Genomic DNA, 24,561 nt, shown 5'->3' on the forward strand with positions numbered 1-24,561 from the left:
AAAATTTTATTCGATTTCGAAACGTATTTTCCTTCTACCTTTCGACGTTCCCATTTTCATTCAAGGAAAGTGGTCGCCGATAGACTCGCGAACACTCTCGATTCGCGTCCCGTGGAAATTTACTGATTCTCCGGTCGTCGAAAATCTTTCGAGCCCCATTTCGATATCCCATTTTCCCTTCCCGCCTCCTTCCTTCCGAGCTCTCAAATTTAACACATCATTTCACGTGCGAGTTCCACGAATAAAGATTGCCGGCGAAGAAATTTCCCTTCCTTTGACAGTGACAGTCGATTTAAGGATTCGCCATGGACGATCTAGACGCCGTCAGAGAACGAGGGGAGAAAGTTATCGAAGAAGAAACAGATACTTTTAAAGGAGGCCGGAGAAGAAGACTGAGCCCAACAATTTCCACCCCTTCTTCTCTCTGTTCGAAGCTGAAAAAAGAGAGAAGGAAAAGGGAATACACTCGATTTCAAGTGCCATTCAAACACTAACAAAAGCCGCTTCACGTGAAATTCTCCCAAACAAGTAGCCTAAGGTCACTTCAGCTATCCAACGTTCCTCGAGTGTCTAATATAGAATGATTTTCCTGATTGCTTCCACGTTTGGATACGACTATTGTACCTTGGAAAATAGAGAGAGGTCGTATACATAGAAAGGAAAAAAAATTGAAACGAACTTGCGCTTTGGGAAATGTACAAACTTCCCGTCATCGAATGCAATCGTAGTCGTCGAAACAGTCGATGGAGCGCGTTAACAAGAAAATCACTCTGTTTCAGGGAAAATTTCCGGTGAAAAATGCACGAGGTAGGTTGGGTAGAATAAATGAGAGGAAAGTTACGGGTGCACTGAAACACGTTCGATACTTCACGATGTCTGTGTTACGACACTTGCCCGAGAAATACCGAGGTTCCTAAGTGTTGAGCAAGTGGCGCGACATCGACTTCCACTTCTGTTCATTAATTATTTAGCCAGACCGGTACAACTGTCACGGAGAAGTCCACGAATGCCGCGAAAAATATGATACATTCAGACAGTAGTTTCGTTGCAACTTGAAGCAACCCATTCCGTCGGAAGACGAAAACAACCCCCGTAAACGACGATCGTTAACCTACTTTCCCTCTACGCCGCTCTGTTTTCCTATTCCGCAACAGCTGCCAAATCTGTTGTCGTTACACGAATTTTCCTCGCCTCCTTCCGCAACGCGACGAGATTATTCACAAACGTCTTATCGCAACGCGTCTGCTTATTAAAGTTTGACACTTCCGGTCTCACGGATATCTCATGACGAAAAGTAGTTTTATTTTTAATTACATTTAAACTTTTTCTCATATACTGTAAAAGTGGTAATTGGTATCTTAAATTTTGTATAATTGAATTATTTTAATGTAGGCAATTAACTTTATTTTTGTCAGGTAAAAGAATTCTTTCTAGGAAGACGGACCGATAGGGTGCGGTTATAATTATTAACTATTCACTTTCGCGAAGGATTTGGAGAGTTCCTTTATTTTAATTGTATCACCTCGCTTCGCACGTCAACTATTGTGTGTATGTTCGTCGATGATCTATAACCGTCTAGATCTATCGCCTAAATCTCTCGTCCTCGCTTGCGGCCGGGGGGGGGGGGGCACCTGAGAGAGGGAAAAGAGAGGAGGGAGACACCGCGATAGTAGACTAATTTACCTACATTAAGTAGCAAATTAAAAGATTCGCACTATATACAGTTATTTCCACTGGCACACGTCAGAATCGAGTGTCTGAAGGTGCTCAAAAAGAAACGAAAAAAAGAACGAATAAGGTAAAGTCTAGGAAATTTCTCGGTGCCACGATTCACCCCAAAAACGATCATTTCCCGTTGGACGGGTGGCAGACGCACAGGGCCGGTAATTTCCGTGAACGAAAGTGAAAATCGATCTGCCCGACGCGTCTGCGTGTTCATTGGCCCACTTTCCTTCTTTTTTATCCCCCCAAGTGTTTCTACCGCGAACGAGCCGGTTGACGTATCACGTGCCAAGGATATTCGACAAGGCGACACTGCCGGGGTGAAAAGTTGAAGAGCCACTTCAGCCTTGAAATCGTCTGTCTTGGTTTCTGAACGATGGATCGGACTGGACGCTCGATTTTCCTCGAACGTGTAGAAGTTGCGTCGACGTGATACAGTGAAAAGAGATTTAACCCCCTCTCCGTCATACGGTTTGGACCTGTTTTATAATGAAGACCGATGACGAACGGGGCTTGGCCCGGAATCGAGTGAAATGTCGGGGGTGGGCAAAGTGTGTCGGCGTAAGTCGGTTGGGATACGCTCAGGCCACTAGGCGAGCCCATTCATCCTGATTAGATGCGGTCTCCCACGGGGACAGGCCGAGAATCTCTCGGCAAACGTGCACGAGTTATTTGCAGACTGCTTGGGGAAAAAAAAAAAGAACCAGTCAACCTCCCTCGACCAGACGACTGCTACGACGTACAAAGGCTCGTCCACCAGTTATCGGTACGGCGATCAAACAAAATGGACAAGGTAATATTCGCAGGATTGTGCGCGTACCCGAGATTTCTTTCTGGCAGACTTTCAAGAGTGTCAACAGTCATTTATTTTTCCTATTTGCTAGATGGATAAGAAAACAACGAATCGTACTCGATTTTATTTAGAAATTATCCATCTATTAACCCTTTCACTATTGTTGCTACCTACAGTCACTTGAATTTACGTATAAACTAGATGCGTGAGCCCACTGCACTTTGACTGCATAAGGGTTCGATTTACAGAATATTCAGTCGAACGGATGAAATGCAAACGAACGATAGCGAATTATTGCACGATGAAATTTCATACTTCTAATTACGCATACTCCGGAATATCGACGTGAAATCGAAGCTTTGATATCCGTGATATTAATGCATCCTCCATAGAATTTATTTTTCCCTCTTTCGTTTATCTTGCATAAACGTTCCATCTGTGTTCGGGAATATTTATTAATTACCGGTGGAGATGGCCGAGGTGGATTAATCTCTCAATATCTCTTCGATCCATATCGTAAAGTATATTTGTTAACTGCATTAATATACAACTGACAGATCTATGGCTGGTATTTATCCAAAGCTGTGTGGATTTCATTTTGTACCGCTGTTCGAACTGTTCTTGGAGTATACAGAATACCAACAATTTTTCAAATCGTTCGAGCGCGACAGGTAAGCCCGAAGCGAAATATAAATTCTAGTTTTATCCTCGAAAATCTCCATTTCTTTGATGTTTACAAATATTTTTATAATTACACTTTAGAAATTAGGAAAGTATTTTTGCTAGGAGAACTTAAAGAAGAATCTATGCACCTCGAAGTTATAATTGGACTTTAATTTTTACACAAATCCCCTTTCTAAAATTTCACTTTTCAACTTCAACGTATCTCCCCTGCGACCGGTAGATCGAAACCAGAATTTAAACAAGAGTTGAACTTGTTACGCCGTTATTAAATGCCGTTGCTTCGTGTATTGTCACAATTTACCTCGCTGTTATCGCGTACGCGACGATATTTCGAAACAGGACGATATTCCAAAGTAACTTCGTGCACGCTTAAGTAGCGTTACCTTGAACGTCGATGGCACAAAAGGGCGTCGCCTTTGCGTCGTGTTCCTCCGCTGTGTTCTAGCAAGACCGCCGCCAGCCAACCCTTATCGTTCACCAGCTCGTGGCGGAAACTCTTGAAAAACAATAACGCTGTCGTTGACTCTGAATTTTCCGCGGTAGCGACTCGCCGTTATTTCGTTCCCGCGAACGTCGGGCAGGGCTCTAAGATTTTCGACCGTATTATTTCCCCAGCGGCATTTTCTCTACCTTCCTTATTCCGCGCACCGTCTTGAGGGAACCTCGTCACCGTGACGGAATTACGCGTCGCGACTTTTCCACTTGTTCGGTTAGGCTGGAACGAGAAAAGTAGCGAAGAGGCGAGGGGAGGATCATCGGCGGTGAAAAAGCGAGAACCGAACCGTCGCGGTCGGTGTTAACTTTCGACACTTTCAAGTTTGATGGGATTTTCCTTCTTTTTTACCGTCTCCTGAGATAACCGTGGTCGGCGAAAATAACGTCCTTCTATCGTCCCTGTATTACATAGCCAGACCTCATTTCCCTTTACATTTTACATATTACAGCCGTGTAAAACTTTCCACCTTCTTCTTACGGATAACCGGAGTAAGTGAATCTCCCGAGTGTCGTAATTGCGAGATGCACTATTATTTAGAAGTATCGGACACCTCCGCGTTATCGAAAGAATATAAAATTTCGAGCGAAACTATTATAATTATATTTATTATCAGCTGGGACGAATAGAAAATAAATACGACTATTGTCATCGTGACTTCTTGAAACTAGATTCCCATGTGTAACTGAATATTGAGAACATTCGATTGGACACGTCATGGTGAAGTGGCAACGTCGAATGGATTCTAATGGGAACCGGATTATTAGGGAGAACGTTGATGACTTCCGTGTCGAATGTGGTGGATGGTTCTGATTTATGGTAATGGCGATTGCCTTCGTGATACTTCATTTTGTACTGAGTTACAAATACGAGATGCTTGATCGATGTTTCCTAGCAGTAACGCGATATCTGATATCTTCGTATTAAATTCATATTTATTTTATAAACGTGTAAATTGAATAAACTTTCTCAGGGCACGAATTTGATTCATTTACCGTAGAAATTAATAAAGCATATTTCGTATAATAAGAGAAAAGTCATCGAGTGTCATTCAAAATATTGCCGAAGAATGATTACAGGTACAAATTTAATTAAAATCTGAAATAAATCGTTTGCGTGCGTCGAAAACACGAGCGAAGCCTCGAATGAAAAGTTTCGAATTGCACCGTTGATCATAAGCGGAGCATCGTTTGCATAAGTACGGCTCATAAATGCTAATTAAAAATGTACACGATACGTATGGACCATAAATGTGTCTGCCGCTTAATTTGCCGCCAACGAATTGCACCGATGCGATGCTCGCTCGCCGCAGTTCGAACCGATACCGATCTAATTTGCATACATACATTCCTAATATCGAACGGTGCGCTCTCATTTTAATCAAAGAACTACCCGTTCGATGCATCATGATTATAAACCGCACGCAAGAACAATGAAGAATTTGTACGCGTTTCGCACTTAGATTCGATTGATTAATCGAAATAATTAAAACGTGGGTGAATCAATATGTTATTGGCTAAATTGAATGATCGAACATTATCGAAATGAATTATTCAAACTGTACATTACGAATCAAGGGGATACGTGATTCGTTTTGAAAAACCATTTCATTTATTTGCACCCATATTTCATTTTATTTTAGAAGTACCATCGATGGATACCAATTTTTTTTGGAGCAAAATTCTTCCGCCACTTCAAATCTCATGGATGGGTATTTTATTTTTTCCCCATGCACCTATTCGAACGCATAGTGCGTTCGCAGTAAATCCAAGCACAAACGTATCGGCTGTAATCGTTTGTAACTTTCGGTGGCAAATTCCGGACCGATTTCGTGGAAGCAACGCGGCGGTACAGAAGTGCGTCCACGTTTCCGTCCGTCTTAAATTCGGTTTACTAGCTTCCGAAAGCTGGAGGCTCGCTCACGGAGGTAGAAACTTTCATCATTAAGTAAACGGTGGCTGGGATTTTCATGCTGATTCTCGTGCTTCCCAGCGTTTGCGTTTTCCTCTCGCAACCGCCTCATTTAAGATACCCTTCATCCAGCAAATCGTTGCGAGTAACTGATCTTCTCCCACGTTTATCTCCGAGTTTGAGAAACACTGCGAGTTAGAGCAGCTTCAATTATCTGCCTAAATACCTCTTTTATTAATATTCTCAAACGTTACACGGAATGGTTCATCCCAAGTTCGAGACTGTTGGCAAGGTTTTATCCGATTCCATGTACTTAAAGATTAATATTTACGTAACTTTATGCGCACCTTCAGTGTCGCGCAGTAATGCCATAGAAAATCCTATCAGCCACGATTTACCCCATTCCAATACGAAGACTCGTATTTATTCATCCGCGAAAGTTCCCATACGTCGATCGCTGATTCCTAGATGACCAGATTCTTCCTTTCCACCCTGGCGGCGATGGTGTTCGGCAGATCGTATTTTTCCCGAGATTTAGCGCTTCTCCTGGTCGTTTTTTAACGCGTGCCACACAGACGAACTGGCGCGCGATACACAGATACGGGCGGAACGAACAAAAGCGCTTTTTAAAACAAATTTATTGCTGTGCGTCGGGGGTCGCCGCGAACACGACGCTTACCGACCAGCATTCATCCCCCGCACCAGGCCAACCGCGCCGTCAGCCCGCTGCGACCCTCGTGACCCCCCTGATTGCCGTGACCCCTGTTTCGCGACCCCAGCCCAGGCACACAGTCTGGACATTTACGAGTGCGTCCCGGTGCATTTTTAAAACCGTTCCGCCGCGCCGTTGCAACGGAAACATTAGCCCCGTCGCTGTCAACGGCCGAGTATAATCCGGACGAGACTACATCACATAATCGGCGCCGGGGATAAATTTTTTTCCACCTACGCGAAGAGCGAAAAGCCGGCTGCGCCTGTCATTCCATAAAACGTAAATCCGATTAGCGGTCCGTTCGTTGACGAACGTTCCAACGATCGACGGTCATTCGGCTGTACGCGTCGTGTTTCCATCGATGCGCTCGTAAAGTAGGAATATGTAAAAAATAGAGTGGCGCATCCGCTTTTGCATACGGCTAGCTTATTCCCTGTGCCGTAATTATTACGTTACAACTTTCATTTATAATCTACGGGATAGCCCCGTATATAAAATCAGAAACGCAAAGGTATTTAATAAATAGTTTCAACGTGTTTTCTCGGTCACGAAGCGGTCGAGCGATTTCGGTGTTGCACAGGCACGGTGAAAAATCCACTCGTGCTCGTCAACGTGCACGAACGCTCGTTACCCGTGTACGTCTGGCTTCGTCTGCGAGAAGCCGCGAGCACAAATTGCGGAAACGGTAGACACGTTTGCAGGCTTGAGGCGGACGCTCCGTGCGAGCTCACCTTCCGGTCGACTGGACTCTCGTTTGCACCGGGGGCAGCAACAGTGCGCGAATAAAGGACACGTAATACAGCCGTCTTTGTGTATACGCCGGAACAGGTGGATTCTAACTGTCGCTCTGGGCACGAAGGAAAACGGGTATTAGACGTACCGCCCTCCCGCCCCTCGCCGAACCCCTTTCGAACCCTTGCCTTGTCCGTACAACCACCGACGCGAGAATTAGAGCGTGAACGTATCGTCTGTCTTGAGAGCCGAGTCGTTGATGAGCGAACGCGGACGTGGAATAACGTGTAAGCAGAAGCTGGCGAAACCGTCTGAAAGCAAACGGGAAACGAGCGCGTCGGAAACTGTCACGATTTCGACAAAGCACCTTGATTAACCCTTAAAAAAAACCGACCCAAGATAGTTTCGGTAGAAAAATTCTGCACGATTCGTCGTTTCAATTTGAGACCATTTCATTTTTCACATACTACGATCACTAGATTCGTCTGCTAATCTCTTCCGATTCCCAACGAGTGCAGATTCAACACAGTCGTAAAGATAATGCATTCCGGAGAGCAGAGGAATTCTGAAATACCGAGGGAAGGAATTAAAAGTACGAGCTGAATGCTGTAAAAGCTTTGAGAGCGAACAAATTGAAGAGCACCGCGGAGATAAAGGTAACGCGGTTACCGTGTCGTTTGCGAAACGAAATTAATGACCCCATTCGGATGAGTTATGCCATCGGGATGTTACGAGTGATCATCGTGTCATTTCCTTTGGCATCCCGGCAAAAAGTTCACGGTAATTAAGTCGAGCACAAGAACCGGAACAATGGGCACGCTCGCATGACATGACGTACTGGCACGGAAAGAAAAGGAGAAACTAGAAAGAGTGCAACGTCACAAGGATATATGAATTCTGCACATAACGTTTGCATTTCAATGCGGAAGCGCAGCGTAAGAACATTCTACGTTTCTCGGGAACAAGCCAGACCGCAGGGAAAAGAACTTTGTACATGTATATTGTTACAATATTTTTGATATTCCGCTACATTCTTTTCTTTCTTCCTTGATTCCGTACCAGGGAGAATTGAAGCATCAACGTGTTACGTGCCTTCAAGGACGACAACTGTGATCCACGTACATGTTACATAAAATATCATGTAGGAAAGTTATAGAATTAGTTAGAAATTTTTCGCATATTTTTCTTTTTCTAACAAATTAGAAAATACAGATATGTCCTATGGATGTCAAGAATTTGTCCGGAGAGTCAGCGACGCACGGTACTTTGGCACTGGATTTGGGAATTTGAGTATTTCAACCCTTGTTTTATCAAAGTAACAAAGTAGATGTAGAAAAATAAAAATATGGGAAAAATCTCTAAATCTCTACTTTGTTACTTTGGCAAAGCAAGGGTTGGAATACTCAAATTCCCAAATCCAGTGCTAAAGTACCTTGCGTCGACGACTCGCAAGATGCAAATTAGCAGTAGAAAGAAAATTCCAATTTTGTATTTTGCTAGTTTGGTATCTATAGAGAAGCATAATACAAGAAGCGATCCACCGATGGGAAATATTTCCAAGTCATTATATTATTTTAATGAAACAAGAATTCAATAATTACAAAAATAATAGGGTATACACAATTGAATTGGAAATACTATGTAGTAGAAACGTAACTTCACGAACAACAATTCAAGAATACAACAGGAGTGACACAGCATGTTAGCTAAAACAGTAATCCAGGTGATCTGAACGTGGCGAAGACGAAACGACAGAGGACGAAGAAACCTCCGGAGAAGCATGGAATTGTATGTTTCAAAAATACCTTTCGCCGAGGATACTTCGTGTAGGATTTGAAGACGAACAATTCGATCGTGAGATAAATTCGATATCGTTCACGGACCAAGGAAGTCGTTCGGAATTACGAAAATTGCATCAGGGAAAACATTTTGTGAAAATGTATCCGATGTTATATATTTTTATAACAAGAATTTTGATTCCAACTGGCTATTCGCCCTTACGTTTGTATTAGATAATAGAGACTTCGTTTAGATGCCACAGATAGCTACCCTCTTTTTATAGTGTCGTTTCTGAAGGCAAAGAAATTGGAGCGAACAGCTGCCACGTGTTGTTCGCCGCAAAGAATCGAAGAATCGTGGAACGGTGGACGGAAAGATGGCGGAACGACGGATTCTCATATGGATGAAAGATAGAAAAGGTTGGAAGAAGGGAGGAAAAATAAGGCACATTCAGCGGCGAAAAAAGAGAAGAGAATCTTCGTTCGTACGTGCCTCGCGTCCATCCATCACGGAGCCGACAACTTGCCTGCTCTGACCTGCCAGTTCTCCATCACTCCGCGTTTAGATTATCTTTACACCGTCTTCCCTCTATCACTACCTCGTCTGGAAAACTTATTTTTCGTTTTCTAATATTTCCCATCCGTATCGATACTTATTGAATCGATTTAAGGTACCGCAGTTGAACGGTTCTCCGGTAAATTATTGGGTACGGTTTGTTTTCTTTGCGCTGCGACGGTCCGATTCGTAAGAGGAAAGATATTAAACGTGTTTGCCGACGACGAAAGGAAGAGACGCAACAGACGTTGTTTCTCAAAATAATAGAAAGTAATGAGCGATCTTCGTGGTGATCGAAGAGACGAGAAAAAAATCCTCGTATTGTTTTATACGGTTCAACGAACGAAGGCTTTTATCAGTGCCGAATGAAATAGAAATTCGCTCGTCTTAAACAGATTTGAACGAAACGAAACAAATGTTATTTGAAAGCTTCGCTATCGCAGTTAATAAGGTTTCGTTCTTCTAAAGCGCGATTATTAAAGATGTAATTTTGTTCGTAAATGGGAGACTCGTTATTCTCGAAAATTTTCTAGACACAAAATCGTCGGTCTGCCTTATCAGCTGTTTCCTTAAAAGTCGTTATCAACGACCGTACGGATTTTAATTAATTCTACGTTCTCGTGTATCCTTCGTGTTTCTCTGATACCCGCGCTCGCTACATCCGCGCTCGGTTGTTTCAATTAAACAGGCCTCTTTTGCGTACGTAACATTTGCGTTCCGACTTAATTGCATTCTTTCATTCTTTCGCTTTGCTTCTATCATTCCACCTGTGGTTTCGTGCGTCGAATTATGAGGAAAAAGCCTGAAAGAGGCTGAGAGAGCCGGCCAGGTTTAGCCGTGGAAAAAGAAGAGAGCAGTCATAGGACGGCGAGGTTGTTTGTTCATACGGCGAGGATACGCGTTTCCGAGCCGAGGCCCTTGTGGACCGTACAAATAGGGTGGAATGATGGATATGATAAGCTGTCCAGATAGCGTACGAGGGTTGTTTTCAATACATCAACCCTGGTTAACCTTCCGGCGAGATGCGGACGAGAGGAGTCTATGAAGAAGATGCAGGCGAAAAATATGAAAAGAAGAACAAGAAAATTGGATGGGTGTACCGTGAACACTGTCAATTAAGATTAACCGCTAAACACGGTCTAGCAGATTGCAGGATTCCTATCTTTTTAAAGAAATATTCAAAATGGAAGAAAATCTGAAGTAGATAGGGATGTATGGGTACCTGAAAATTCGGAGTGGACGGGAATATTTTCGGATTCGGGCGGGACCACGAAAAAGGTATAGCCAGGTAAGGTAGGTAAAAATATGGAAACAAATCGCGTTTCTTCAGATTATTTGTTCGATTTTTCATTTTTTACAACTAGGATTTGCAAAGAATTTTTTCAGAATTTCCGGATGTTATTAAATAGGAGAAATGGAGCACGATCTGGCGTCTCTTTTGCGCCCCCTCACTGCACCCCTGGTTAAGATAAAGGGTTGAAAATTGGTGTACAATATTTTCTTTTGACATGCTATCAAATGACGCATTCTGAATTTAATTTGGTTCTAGGGCCATTTTGCCTACCTTACCCGGCTGTACCCTTTGCCTAGAACATAAATTGGTTCGGGTATTCGTAATTTCGGAAATTTTGAGTCTCAAGTCGAATTCGGGTCCTGAATTGATATTCGGATCCTATAATTACAGATACCCAAATGAAATGCGCTAGATGAATTTCTGAGGTGAGATACTTGCACACCCCTACAAGAGAAGTTTAAATATTTAGCTTTCAAGATACGAAACACATAGGAAAGTCTAAAAATTTTGTCGAGAGATTCAATTCAAAGCCAGCAATCCGGGTCTGAGAATCCTGAAGGTAACGAAAGTCATATGGATATCCTGCGTCAAGGTCCGCGCATCTCACTCGATCCCGAAGGAAGAGTTTCTCGCGCGGTTCACTCGTATGCAAATTCTGTCAGGTATAGAAGAGAGCCGGTCGTGCACCGCAACGAACAAACAAAGAGGATGCGTCGCATCAGCCGTCTGGAAGAATTTCTACTATTCTCCCAGCTCTTATATACCTTCCTTTCTCTTTCTGCTTTTCATTCCCTGCCTCTCCGCAGCGTTACACCTCCGAAGATCCGTCGCGTCGTCGGGAAACAGATACGTCAAGAAGAAAGTCAGAATCTTATTTCCCGGGATGCTCCTTTTCCGAGCCTTTTCTTCTACCTTTCGCCTTTACTTCCACCCTGAAACCACCCTCCGCCGGACTTACCCTTACCTCGCCTCTATCTCGCATCACCGACGATGGAATAGAGTATCAAAACTGGAAGACGAAGGACAGAGAGCCGACGGTTGACAGTCTTTGCGGTATAGGATCACGTATAGCCAGGATCGCAGACGTCTCGTGAGAATTCCGTTTCCGAAATAAGGAAAAGAGGATCGTTTTTCACGCTCGAACGGTAAGCGGAACGAAAGGTAGACTTGAAACGAGCCCAGACTGAAAATTCTTCCAAGGAATTCTGCTATAAAATTACAGAAATAGCCGGAATAGCAAAAATAAAATCGTTATGAAATTCATATTTTATCGTTCAACAACCAAGTAGATGCTAACGATTAACGAAAACTGCTTTTGCTATGATAACGTGTAATTAAGTTCCAATTTAAATGAATTATAAACAGAAAGGGTTCCTTCAAACGAAACTGATGATCGTCGAGAAAATTTATCTTCTGCTTTGCATTCTTTACGCTTCGCGTTAAAGAGTAATTTAACGTTATTGGAGGCTGGCGAAAAAATTCATCGTAAACTCGATAATTGTGGCAGTTAACGAGGAATTTTTAAAGAGCGATTTTATTCTACCGGAATATTTAATTAAGCGAAATTTCAGGGCTCTTGCAGCGAGCTCGGTGTATTAAACAAAATTACATCTCTTAGCCGTGGCGCATAAAGCTGTTTTAAATAAGCCAGCTCGTATTAAAAGATACCGCCTGTTTCTTTACGCTCGCCCGTGGAAGACGATGTAATCGTAATTTAACTTTCCTGTAAAATTCAGAGCCTAGGTAAAATCGAAACCTCTTCGTTACAAGCGAACGCAACACTGTCGTTGCATTTTTTCTTTTTACCGTAAAAACAGTAATTCAAAGGTTGTATTCGTGACGTTTGATTTATTTTGAAATTACCTCCGGGTAAAACACAGAGTATGAAAAAATTAGTACGATCTTTATAAACGAAAACAAAATTTGGACAGCTTGATGAAGTTAAATAAATTCAACGTCAATTAGTGCTATTTATATGAAGAATTTGATACTGAGATTTTCTAAATTATTTGTTACGATTTTATGATATTTAAAAATATAATTACGAAAGAACAGCGAGGCAAATTTTAAATAATGGGAATTATTTTAATAATATCTTTAAAGAGATCTCTTTGAAGGGTTTAGTAATTTTACTAAATCTTTTTTGTTTGTAGAAAAAATAGCATTAAATTTTATAACGAGTTTTTCCGTAAAAACAAAAAAAGCATTGTTAAAAGCAAAAAGGAATTATTTTAAATTAATTCCACAAACTTTGTTGCAGCTCAAACATTTAACATATTTTTAATTTAACGTCAATTATTAATTAAGTGAGACCATTGAATAAAGCCATTCATTAATTAATAATGAATTTATCTACCTCCGTATCATTAATTATTATAATTCTGATTAATTTTAAATGTAATTTCCACGAATCCATCACAAATAATTTAATATTATCCAATTATCGATGAACATATAACTTGCAATATTTCTTGAGATAATTCTGTTTTTCATTTACAACTTCTTTTGATATATTAGTTCCATTATAATAAGAATGAAATAAATTCAAATTCCACGATTTATCAATCAATCAATCAATCAATCCTCGATCACCTCTTGACTCCAATTCATCAGAAGCACGGAACATGAGTCACGAATTAAACGATCCTGAATAATAGAATGAATCGTCAAAGCTAATTAATAGATCGAATTTACTGCAGTGCTGGTTGCTCGAACGGCACGTAACACATTTCACGAAGGTCTCCCATAGACAAGACGCTGTTCCGTATATCTGATCACGCATTAATCCAGGACAAGCCGCAAGAGCGGCAGCAATTCGGCAACTTAATTAAACCAATTAATATTGCGAGCGACCGGAATGACGAGCGATCGGTATCAGGCAAACGCTTCCGATATCTGAGAACCGTTACATCCGCAGGTTTGTTGAAGGATTATAGATAGCTTACCCGTAGTTACATACGTGTATCAACGTAATGGATGTACAGGTAAGACTTGCCCCGTTGCCATAATCGCGCAGGAACGTGATGAATAGCGTTTAACCTGTGTCAGAAATTAATAGGCATGAGCGACAAATGTTTTACTACACTTAATATGTTAATCGTTTACAAATATAAATTAGGGGTGAATGAAATTCTGTGGAAGTTTAACCTTTGAACAGCGAAGCCTGGGTCAATCGTGACCCAGTTAAATATGTAAAGTCAAAGGAAAGCCAAAGTTAAACACATAATTTTTAAACGAAAGGCTTTCATATGATGGAAAAATAATTTTCAAAGGAACAGTATGAAATTTAGAAAATGAAAATGATATGGAATATATAATTAAATTAAAATTGAGACTCTCTCTATGGTCCGCTGTCCGAGGGTTCACTTATCGATATGAAAGCAAGGTGGTATCTGAAAAAGTTTTCTGATATTTCAAAGTAATAACCCTAACCATTTTCCAAATGTAAATAGTGGTTTTTTATTGTTACAAACGTCAATGTTACGATTATCGCGAAATTCACCATCCGCTATCGATCCGCAAATTGTCGGTGTTACTTTTTTCCTGGCCAGACGAAACGATCGGGCAACAACGAGGACCCGAAGCAGGTTTAATTGCCGCTCGCCAATTGCCCACGCATCGGCAGGAATAAAATCCTCTTGTTTTAATTAGTTCTAGGTAACGATTTCTGCTCGAACAACACTCTCGAAACCGTAAACAAATTAATAATGTTACACGGTACAAATTAATCTTTAAATTATATAAAAACCCTACTCGTACCATCGTTATCGAATTAGTCTTAATGAAATAATAAAAAATTGTAAAAATTATACAATGTTACAAATTATGCGTGCACTTTAATGGACTTCGCGGAACAAATTATCGATTAAGCGAAGTACGATTAAACGATCGTGTAACTTTGTACGGGTCCTGGCTGAGCGTTTAGCGGATCAATTCATTTCACCGCTGGCAATTATCGAGTCAAGCCCCGATGCACAACTCTCGACTCCGGTTCTTGCGTGAACCAGGGCAGCACGACGCGGCGCGGCGCAAACAAACCTATTCCGCAATTCATCGAAAAGTGTACTTGCAACGAGCCGATAAGATCGATGCCAATCGATTACCGATGCGGTAGTCTGCGCGCCAGAGACTACGAATTTATCGTCTGTTCAGAAATCGATAAAAAAAGGTCCAGACATCGAAAAAATAAAATCACGCCGCGTGATGGACGGACGTTCGAATAGAAGCGTATAATCCAGTGGTAGTCGTGGAAATTCACCGCATCTTTCAATATCCGGCTTAACATCACGAGTTTTCTGTTCGTGTTACGTAAATTTGAAATTATCGGCTACAGCATTTCGAAAAGCCAACCGCACGCTACCCGACCTATGTTTAACTGATTATCATCGCTGATATTTTTCTTTCATTTCTATCAACGTGGCTGTACAAACTTGTACAAATATTTTCGATGATAAAATATACAATATCCACGTCTCTATATAAAAATTTCAAATCGACATCACGAAATGTTTATTGTAGATAAAGTTTGATAAGGGGAAAATAAAAAAGTTGAGAATAGACGAATTTTTATACCGTAACAGTTGGAAACGAGAAATTCTTTCGCGACATAAATCATTTCCTCGGAAAATGTTGGGAAAATTATAAAAACTCCGGTTGGATGGAAAAATATGACCATACATAGTTATAACTCATTTAGTTGCAAATTTTCAGTCTCATTTCCTGCGGGACGCGTATAAATCCAATGTTACATCTAACAAATCAAGACAACATATTTAGAATTCGCAAAATGTGTGAAATATGGAAAATAAAATGAAACATTTGTTAATATCAGAGAAAATATTACACATAAACGTGTTTATAAACATCTACTGTGTAATTAAAGGCAAAGCCATATTTAACTTCATTTTTTATAATTCTCTTTGCATTTCCTTTGAAGTGTCTATGGGTCTGAGTTTAAATACAATTAGTCATTTAAGTCTGTAATGTGTTACATGACAAAATTAACAGGCAAAAGTACGTGGATCATCGGACGTTTTGCAATTTCGTCTGTTTACCCAACGAACGCAATAAGCCCATTCGGTATCGCGACTCGGAAACGAGCGATTAATAAATATCCGCGCGTAATTAATTGGATTGCGATCAGACAGGACGAACGTGCGTTATTAAATTTTCACCGTGACTCGCCGGTAGATCGTCGTGGATCGTTCTCTGGTAATTTCGTCGGACGCGTGTACGCTTGCTAATTTACGAGCTTCAATGTCGTATTAATGTATTTCTTTCATGACACGGTGCCGGACTATAATTGCATAGTTAACGTAACAGACGTTTGCCGGGGCACAAAGACCGAGAGTGTAGAAAGCAAACACCGCGAACAATCGTTTCAGCCGTTCCATTCGAAATCCATGCAATTCACTGCGTATTTCCAACTTCATCAGGAAGCAAAAACACCCCTGTCGATTGTTTCGTTATTCTAAAACAGTTTCTATCAATTCTATGCCGCAGACGTTAAATTTACCAGGCACGTTTCAATAAAACTTAAGGAAACTGACTATTCTTGATATTCAAATATTGATAGAATTAATTGTATCTTAAATCTTCCCTTTTATCTCCATTTGATGTAATGACACTATTAATTTAAACTGGGAATTCGATTAAATGCACGACTGAGGTTGAGTTGTTTTATACACAGCGACGTAAATACTTGACATCCCCTGTTTGTATCACTGTCGTAACTTACAATTAGTCGAATGACCCATGCACGATAAAACTGCTTGGCAAGGCCGAGGTAATCAGGGCCCTGACCAATGCGAGTCCACGTGAAACAAAGGGCAAAAGATGGAAAAGAAGAAGGAAAGGGGTCTACGACCCACACCCTTCTAATTCTATGTTGCGTGTTATTAAAGGGCCATTAAAACTCCGTGCATCTACTAATTACCTGCACGCAGTCTTTGCGCCCGTACGGTTTAATCAATATTCGGCTTTGTTGCGTCTACGAAAGGAGCGTGAATGATATTCGTCCCGAGGCCTCCTATCGGAGCCACCGTTGTAAATGAGAATTTCTCGTTCGTCCTGTACAATGGAACGAAACAAATGGAGAAAATGTGCACTGGTTGAGGGCGGGGGAAAAAAAAAGGCGAAAGTCAGGAAAAACGGGCGGACCGCACGTGAATTTTTGCAATTCCGATGTCGTCGACGTAGCAGGGCCAGCAATAGCAGCCCTCGTTTTGTCTGCGGTAACGACAAGTGCAGTAACACGACGTTCCCCGAGTGTCCTCCACTTTTCTCCCCTTTTCTAATCGTTGCCCGTTGAATTGCGCGAACCTCGTTAAATCATCGACGAAAGGAGTTACAAATTTTATAGAATCACGAATCAAATGAAATTGAAAATACAGAATAATCATAGAAGCTTTAGGTGCTTCTAAATGTTCGAAAAGAGAGAGAGAGAACTCGGGAAACAAATGGGAAACGTGCTTGAAAACCGATAAAGGAGGTAATGGAATATGGCTGATCGCGATAAATTAACTTCTATCGATTGAATACTTTCGCGATCGAGTGCAACCGATAACGAGCTGTCGGAACGTTTCACCGTCAGCCAGTTAACAAAAGGCTTCCACTAGGATCGTGCAGGAATTACCCGACTGATGGATCAAATCGTCGTCGGGAACGAATCCTGAACTCGCGTACCGATCGCGTCGCGTTTTCCCTTTTTACTATTTCTCCTATGGAAAAGAGGCGTCTCTTGATAATTTAATACTTCAATTTCACAGATCGATCGAGTCCGATACGACGCGACGAGCCGGCAAACATGAAAAAGAATTTCAATCTCCAAGCCTGGTCTCGTTCGAAGCCTATCCCGTCATTAGAGAAGATTACATCTTGCTATCAAATTACGTTCCGTTTTATGTGCACGATGCATTCTCGATGATTCGAGGATAAGCTACATCGAACGGGCTGCCGCCATGATGCTTCGTTACGTGTCAGACGGCGAAACGGAACGGAGCAAAGAAGAAGAAAAAAAAAAGGAAGAATCAGAGAAAAAACGGGAAATTGCTTCATTCCCGTAATTTCCATATATCTTTCACCGATAAACGCGTACCTATCGAGAGAATGAGCCACGATGCCATCGACAAACGAGAGCGAAGCTTTCTTTATCTAGGCCAATGAAAGGAAGGGTTTAGTCTTTCGAGGAAAGTCGATAGTTCGATAAGTCTCACGGCAACGGGAGTGCTTTACGAAACCTTAGCACGCAATCATAAGCCCTTCCTTTTTTTTCCCGCGCTCTCGCCCGGATGCCGAGGAAGCAAACTTTTATGACGTTCGATCGATCGGGGCCAATCAGTACGTCCTTTGATGTAACGCCATCTTATTTATGCAGATACTGAAAGTTCGTAGCCTCGATCGATTCATCGGCACGACGAATAATATATTCAGATATAAACCCTCTTAGCTCCGCAAGCTACAGGTGCACCTCGAGTGCTTCTTTGACATAATTTCCTAAATAACTTTTTTCAATTAACCAAGATGATTTAACATTTGACTTATTAAAAAATAGACAAATTGGTAAAGCAATCATCCAAGGAGTAAAACAATTTGTAATTTTTCGAAATTACATTATGAAGCAGTTATTAATTACCGTACCAGCGTAGAACGACAACTGTCTGACTAATAAGGGGACTACTTCCCTGAGCGTCTGACCAATGCAGACTACTACTGCTGCCGCTTTACCAATTCTTGCACCTTCCATACTTTTTATATTAGAAAAGTGAATCCGTAAATTGTTAACGTGTAATAAAGCCGATTTATTATTATCCTTGTTATTATTAAATATATTTTCTTCTATTTAATAAATGCTATTAATAAAAGCTATTGTTCTACAAGGGTTTTCTTATCTGATATTTCGTAAAAGAATTCCGTAAACCATATCGTCCATCATTCTTTTTCTCTCACAGCGATAAAACACAATTGGAAGGTGAACAAATAATCCACGACCCATAACGATATCATCAGACGGAACGAGAAAAATGATGGGAGATAAATCCTTTCGGATTGCGTAATGGAAGGGAAACATTTAAAAACAAGGTATAATCCGATGATTAACGCAAGGCCATTTCATACAGCAATGGCGGCGAAGACGAACGATAAAGTTTCGCGAAAAGATCGTGGTGTAATTTCAATGTGTATCCCGTTATTCGCCATTATTTCGTCGGCAGGAAACGAAATACGTTAAACGACGCTTGGCGCGGATGAACTCGTAAAACGGCGAGCTGTTACGCGCCGAAGAAACGTCACTTTTGAATACATTTGAATCTCATCTGAGAACGTAGAATACCTATAACTGTCACGAACGAATGCGTTTATGCTAATACGATTTAGCGAACTGCAGAGAATTTTGATCGTTGCGTCAGTTTCCAGAACTTTTCGTTTCTGCATCGCATTACGGGACGAGCTAAAAATCCATCTATTCAAAGAACAACCGTATTTACAGCTTAAAAACTCATCAATAAGAAACGTATACTGTTCCAGAACGAATAATTCAAAGCGTCACGTCGCGTGGGTACGTTTTCTCTGCGAGCGTTATGCGAAACGAAATTCTCCCCTTGCAGAGGAAATAAGTATAGAAAAAAAAAAGAAGGGAAAAAGAAATGAAGCGAAAGAAAAATAGACGAAGGGGTAAGAGTAACGAAAAACACGGAATAGGAGGGCTCGTCATTAAATTCAAATATTCGCAAGCGGCGAAGCTTGAATGCTGCTGCTCGTCGGGAATTAACTTGGTCCTCTGAAGTGTTATCGAGCGTCGCGTGTGCCACGCCATCTCGAAAAGCGGAGCTTCCCGAGCTTTTTATCTGTAGTAGTAGAAAGTTAGGGCGATGATGATGGCGGTGACGGCGTCGACTGCGACGGTGGTGGTAGCTGATATCGGCGGTGAATGCTGGTGCTAGCGGCGTTGGAATTTTCCTTGCTTCCATCACCGTGGGAAAAAGCAAAGAGCAAAAGCAAACAGGGACAGTCTACCACCCCCCCGGCGTAGCCCCATCTGTCCCCTCGTTCCTTCCAGACAGAGAAAGAGAGAGTACCCCTTTACCTCTCCTTCCTGTTTTTCCCGCCCCTGGCGCATCGGAATCTGTGCCAATGGATGCTGCCGCGTCTCGCTGCTCCTATTCACCAGGAACGGGCGGAAAATGTGAAAAATTCCTATTAAGGGATTCCAATAGGGTACCGCGGCTACCCGGGCACATAAAACATAATATTATTTCCGGAAAGCGGCGCCGCGAGAATTCAATTTAACCGCACCGCACATAATATAATACTCTTGTTCGGTGAAAGCCTATCGCCACCTCTACTTTCTTGTCACTTTTTCGTACGCTTCTTAGCTTCTTCCCATATTATCCTACCCTAGACAGTTTTTGTTTTTTTCCTTTCGTTCGAACCCCGTCTCGAAACGATAGAGGGCCACTGATTGGTCGTACAAGAAGCAGGAAGAATCGGCTCGTCTTTTATCCGAAAAAGGATTCAATCGGTGCGAGCGCAAACGGTAGCAGAGCAGAGGGCCGTTTAATGCCAACCGAGCCTCTCTCGATTGCTCGACTCCTCTCTTCCATCCCATCCTCTTCTTCCCATTGCTGTTCAACGCTCACGGATTGCTCTCACCCCTTTCTCTTTCGTGCACTCGAGAATTTCCGGGTGTTGGCCGATCGGTCGATCTCCAGTCGGAAAGCCTGTTCACCGTAGGTTCGCTGCACTGCGGAATCCTGATATCCGGCGCAGCCGTTCTCGCCGCTGTATGCATGTGTGCATCCGTGACCGTGTGTCGTTACCTTTAACGGACATGACGTCCGCTTAGAACCGGAGGTAGATTTGACATTCACCGACCAAACGGCCACCATGTGCGGTCAATGCGGCGTATACGGCACCGAATCGCGGCCTCTCCGTTAAATAACACGCGCCTAATAATTTCCAAATTACCTAGCTAATTTCCGAATTTAATCGACGCACCACGTGTTCTTGCATCGTTTTCCGGATCTGTGTCTTGCTTTATTTACAGATTTAATTATTATCTTGGCGATCCAGGTTTTTCCTTTTTTTTCATTCGAAATCTCATCAAGTTCCGTCATCTGGAGGACGATAAAGTTTAAAGATACACGGTGATCTTACCGACCTGTAACTATTCTCGTGACGCTCCGTAAATTTCGATCCGGGCATAAAGTCTCGAACGGCTTAACTGCTCAAAGACCACATTATGTATTATTTAGGTATCTGGAGGCCAGGCGAACCAATGAGGAACCGGTAAGTTCGAGAGCCAGGCAAACGTACTACTGGGAATCGAAGCCATTAACCTTGCTTCGAAACGACCCTGCGGCTTACGCGCCACTAAATAATTTCGAAGCACATCTAAGGGCCCCGTGGATCAGTAGCGAGGTTATCAAGAGAAGAATCTTTGAAACGTTCAAGGGTGGCCTTCCTTTTGGGGATATTGTCGCACCCTCGCTGCTAATCTTTCATTTTACCGTCCCATTTGCTCCGTCGATTCGCGCCGTGTGGAGAACACCTAACGAACTCGACGAAAACCCCCAAGGATCTCTATTTCAACGTAACCGACAACTTGCGTACGATCGCTTCAGACAGATCTTGTAAAACTTGTTACAAAACTTTTCCTTTTCCCGCTGTACGAATAATCTTGTGTCTCTAAATACGTTACTTTTGACTTGATAAATTATAAGGGATTTTATCCTTGTAACGAAAATGCTCGAGATAAATAATAGCAGTCATATTTCTTTACACTCGACTTTCACAATTTTTTTTAACCCTCGAATGGCGGACCATGGAAAGAGCCACAATTTTAATATTACTTCCATTTTCTAAATTTTTTACACTACTTTTTTAAAAATTATTCTTCAGATGTATGAACACCTTCGTTTATAAATTATATATTTAATTTTAAATTAATATACTTGTATATTTGGGTCACGACTGACCCGGGCACCGCTGTTCGAAGGTTAAATAATTTACAACGTATCCTCTTTTTAATGTAACAAAATTCAAATCAATTCATAAAATAATATTTTAAAATAAATTCTTTAAAATTTCGCGAAATTCCGTTTTCAATATTTTCCATTTTCCTTCCAATCACGAGGAGATAAAGCGCGCGCGAACAGCCAAACATTTAATTTTCTCTTACCCTGATTTCAGCCCATTAAAAACCCCTTTATCCGCATTCCGTCTGCTTATCGGATAAATCCTTAGCTCGTGCAGAAGCGTGAGATTGTCTGCAGTCAGTATGCAGGCCAAGTGCCAAGACGGCCGTGATTCAGGACTGGGAGAGCAAGTAGAAGAAACAAAACTATCCCGAGGGTAAATGTATACAGGAGAACGAGGTAACGATGTATCAGGACGGAAGACGTATTCTAGTCTATTATTTTCAACAGAGGAGTCGTTCTTTTCTCGTCTTGCATTGTACTTTGCTTTCTAGTTTTATCTTGCTCGCAGTAACTGCGCTTTATCTCGTCCGATTTCTTCATTTCACAGTTTCTCGTCACTGTCTGACACGTTTGCCGCTGTTTTTATCTGAATCGTTCCATTTTTCTTTGTCCTTTTGTTCAATGGAATCGACGTTTCCCAATTTTGTACCAATTTTGTACCAATTTTTAAATGAACAGTATAGTTTCTATTAAAATAACACAACAAATTAACGCGTTCCTCTATTACGTGTACCATTACTTTCTACAAATTGTTCATTTCCTCGTAAAACTTTCTAACGCCGGACGAACAACGGAATGGTTCGTTGAAAGTACGAAGGAACCTGTATAAGCGCGCAGACCGAGTGTAATGGAACTTTTACAGGGTGCCCTTTGTCTGAATTTCCTTCCATCGTGTGAAGCGGCTACACAATAAGCAAGCGCGAGCTTAGTACATGGAGAAAAGTTGGCGGACAATTTGATGTAAGATTTCCCGGGTCAACTGGCCGGTAAACTGCGAGAACACGGCGAAACTTATAATGAAGTTTTTTGAATTTCGTTACACCTACGTACTAACTTACCAGCACGACACCGGTTAAGAGAGATCATCAAGAATGTTGACTGGATTGATGTAAGAAAAAGAAAAATTGTAGAAGTTCGCTTCAATTACCAAACTGTTGGTAAAACTTCGTTTTCCCGCGGGATGAAAAAATTTTTAGCGGTGAGAGAAATTGTTGTTGAAATATTCATGCAACGAGTAGCTTAGAATCGTTCTTTTAAGCTGGCTGAATAATCGAAAAAATGTGGAACCGTGTGAAAAAGGAAATATCGTCTTTTAATCCTTCGCGACGAGCACGAAGCGTTTCTGACCATTAAGCGGCCGGCACTTTGTAAACGTGAAAACGTGACGTAACACGAAATTTCACTGAATATTGCATGCGAACTTTTTACAAATTTAACGCGACCGGACAGAATGAATTTTTTAAATATCCACTTTCGTACAGAACTCGATTCACAGCTTCTTAAGCGTGACGCATTCATACGCGCTTTTCATAAGGAACGAAATAGCCTTTCTGTCTGTAGTTACTATACTCTTTGGTATCCAGTGAATGTACTTTATGCAGCCTTTCAACGAGCATCAAGGCGACTGTCTAAAGAGAATTTTCGTCAAACGAAGAGATTTTAATATAAGCAGAGCACACACTTCGCATACTTGCGAATTACCAACTTCTAAACCTCTTTGTTCCCATCAAAACTGAATTGTCTTAAAGATCGTCCTCTTTACAGTGAAACAGTGTGTTGTATACTTTTTTCAAGTTGATGCAATTTTAATTTTTAATTTAATTTTCACTTGCTACCTTATGTGATTAATATAGCCCCCAAGACAGCAAAGGTTATAATTACAACTAAGAACTAGAAATATACAGGAAATTACCAGCAGTCTTAATAGGTCTTAATAGGTCTTAATAGGTCCAATGTTGGATTTAGGTTACAATAAATCCCTTAAATGGTTTAAAGGATAATCTCTTTACCAACGGCGATAACAGTATTCACTGGTTTCAACTTTTTACTTAAATCCAGCAAACTTTCGCCTGCAATTAATTGCATCTAATTGAAAACGAGTTGCCAATTATTGGTATTCATTGGTCGTTTCTCGAAGAATAATTGCAAATCGTTTTCATTCACAACCGAGGAATCGATGTCCCGATAAAAGTAGCCCGAGGAAAATTGCGAAAACATGAAATATTATTAAGAGAATGACCGAAAAATACGGGTACCTATCTAGAAGTTCATCGATGACCTTTTACCTTGTGGCCAGATTTGACGAAGAAAGTGGATCGCCCGAAGCAGCTTTTACTTGACCAGAAAGAAATATCGACTTCCGATAGAAAGGAAATCGTGCTCAGAGGATCTTTCACCACGATATAAACGACTTCAACTTTTACCCGGAGCCTATTGAAACGAAACGATTTGACTTTTCTCAACATTTGTTGTCCGATTCTCCTAACTATACATCAATTTTATGCAACATTTTTACTATGCCGCGGAGCAATTCCAATTTGAGAACTGGTAATTTTTCTATATAAAATAAAGTATAATAATGTCAGACTATCGATCTAAATTTTCTTTTATCACCTTTATGGAAAAGATTGTTCACTGCTTTTCCTATGAAACTATCAGTCGACATTTCCCTAATTTTCCTCCGACGCTCCTAACGGGGCATTAGAATTTCAATTTCTATAGAAAGTTAGAGACGACAACGCAAGGAGGTAACGATTTCAATAAGTGAAATACATCAGAATCCGAGCTCCGTGGCACACGCTGGCGATCTACCGCTTTTCGACTCCTCCTCCGCCTTTTCGTGTTTTACAATTACGGTAGTTTTATGAGTTTCAGCCGCACCCGCTCCCTCTAGACTTCTGCCAACTTGTG

General features: G+C 41.4%; 1 long non-coding RNA gene across 1 annotated transcript in view; it reads right to left on the reverse strand.

Annotated features, from left to right (window-relative positions):
• The window catches only part of LOC143305772 (uncharacterized), a 94,659-nt gene that overhangs the window by 43,428 nt on the left and 26,670 nt on the right, over positions 1-24,561 (reverse strand). The window contains exon 2 of the long non-coding RNA XR_013062918.1: positions 13,621-13,714. This is a non-coding gene — a long non-coding RNA (uncharacterized LOC143305772). The remainder of the gene's footprint in view (positions 1-13,620; positions 13,715-24,561) is intronic.

The sequence above is a fragment of the Osmia lignaria genome, chromosome 10 (assembly GCF_051020975.1).
Source record: "Osmia lignaria lignaria isolate PbOS001 chromosome 10, iyOsmLign1, whole genome shotgun sequence".
In the NCBI taxonomy this organism is placed as follows: Eukaryota; Metazoa; Arthropoda; class Insecta; order Hymenoptera; family Megachilidae; genus Osmia; species Osmia lignaria.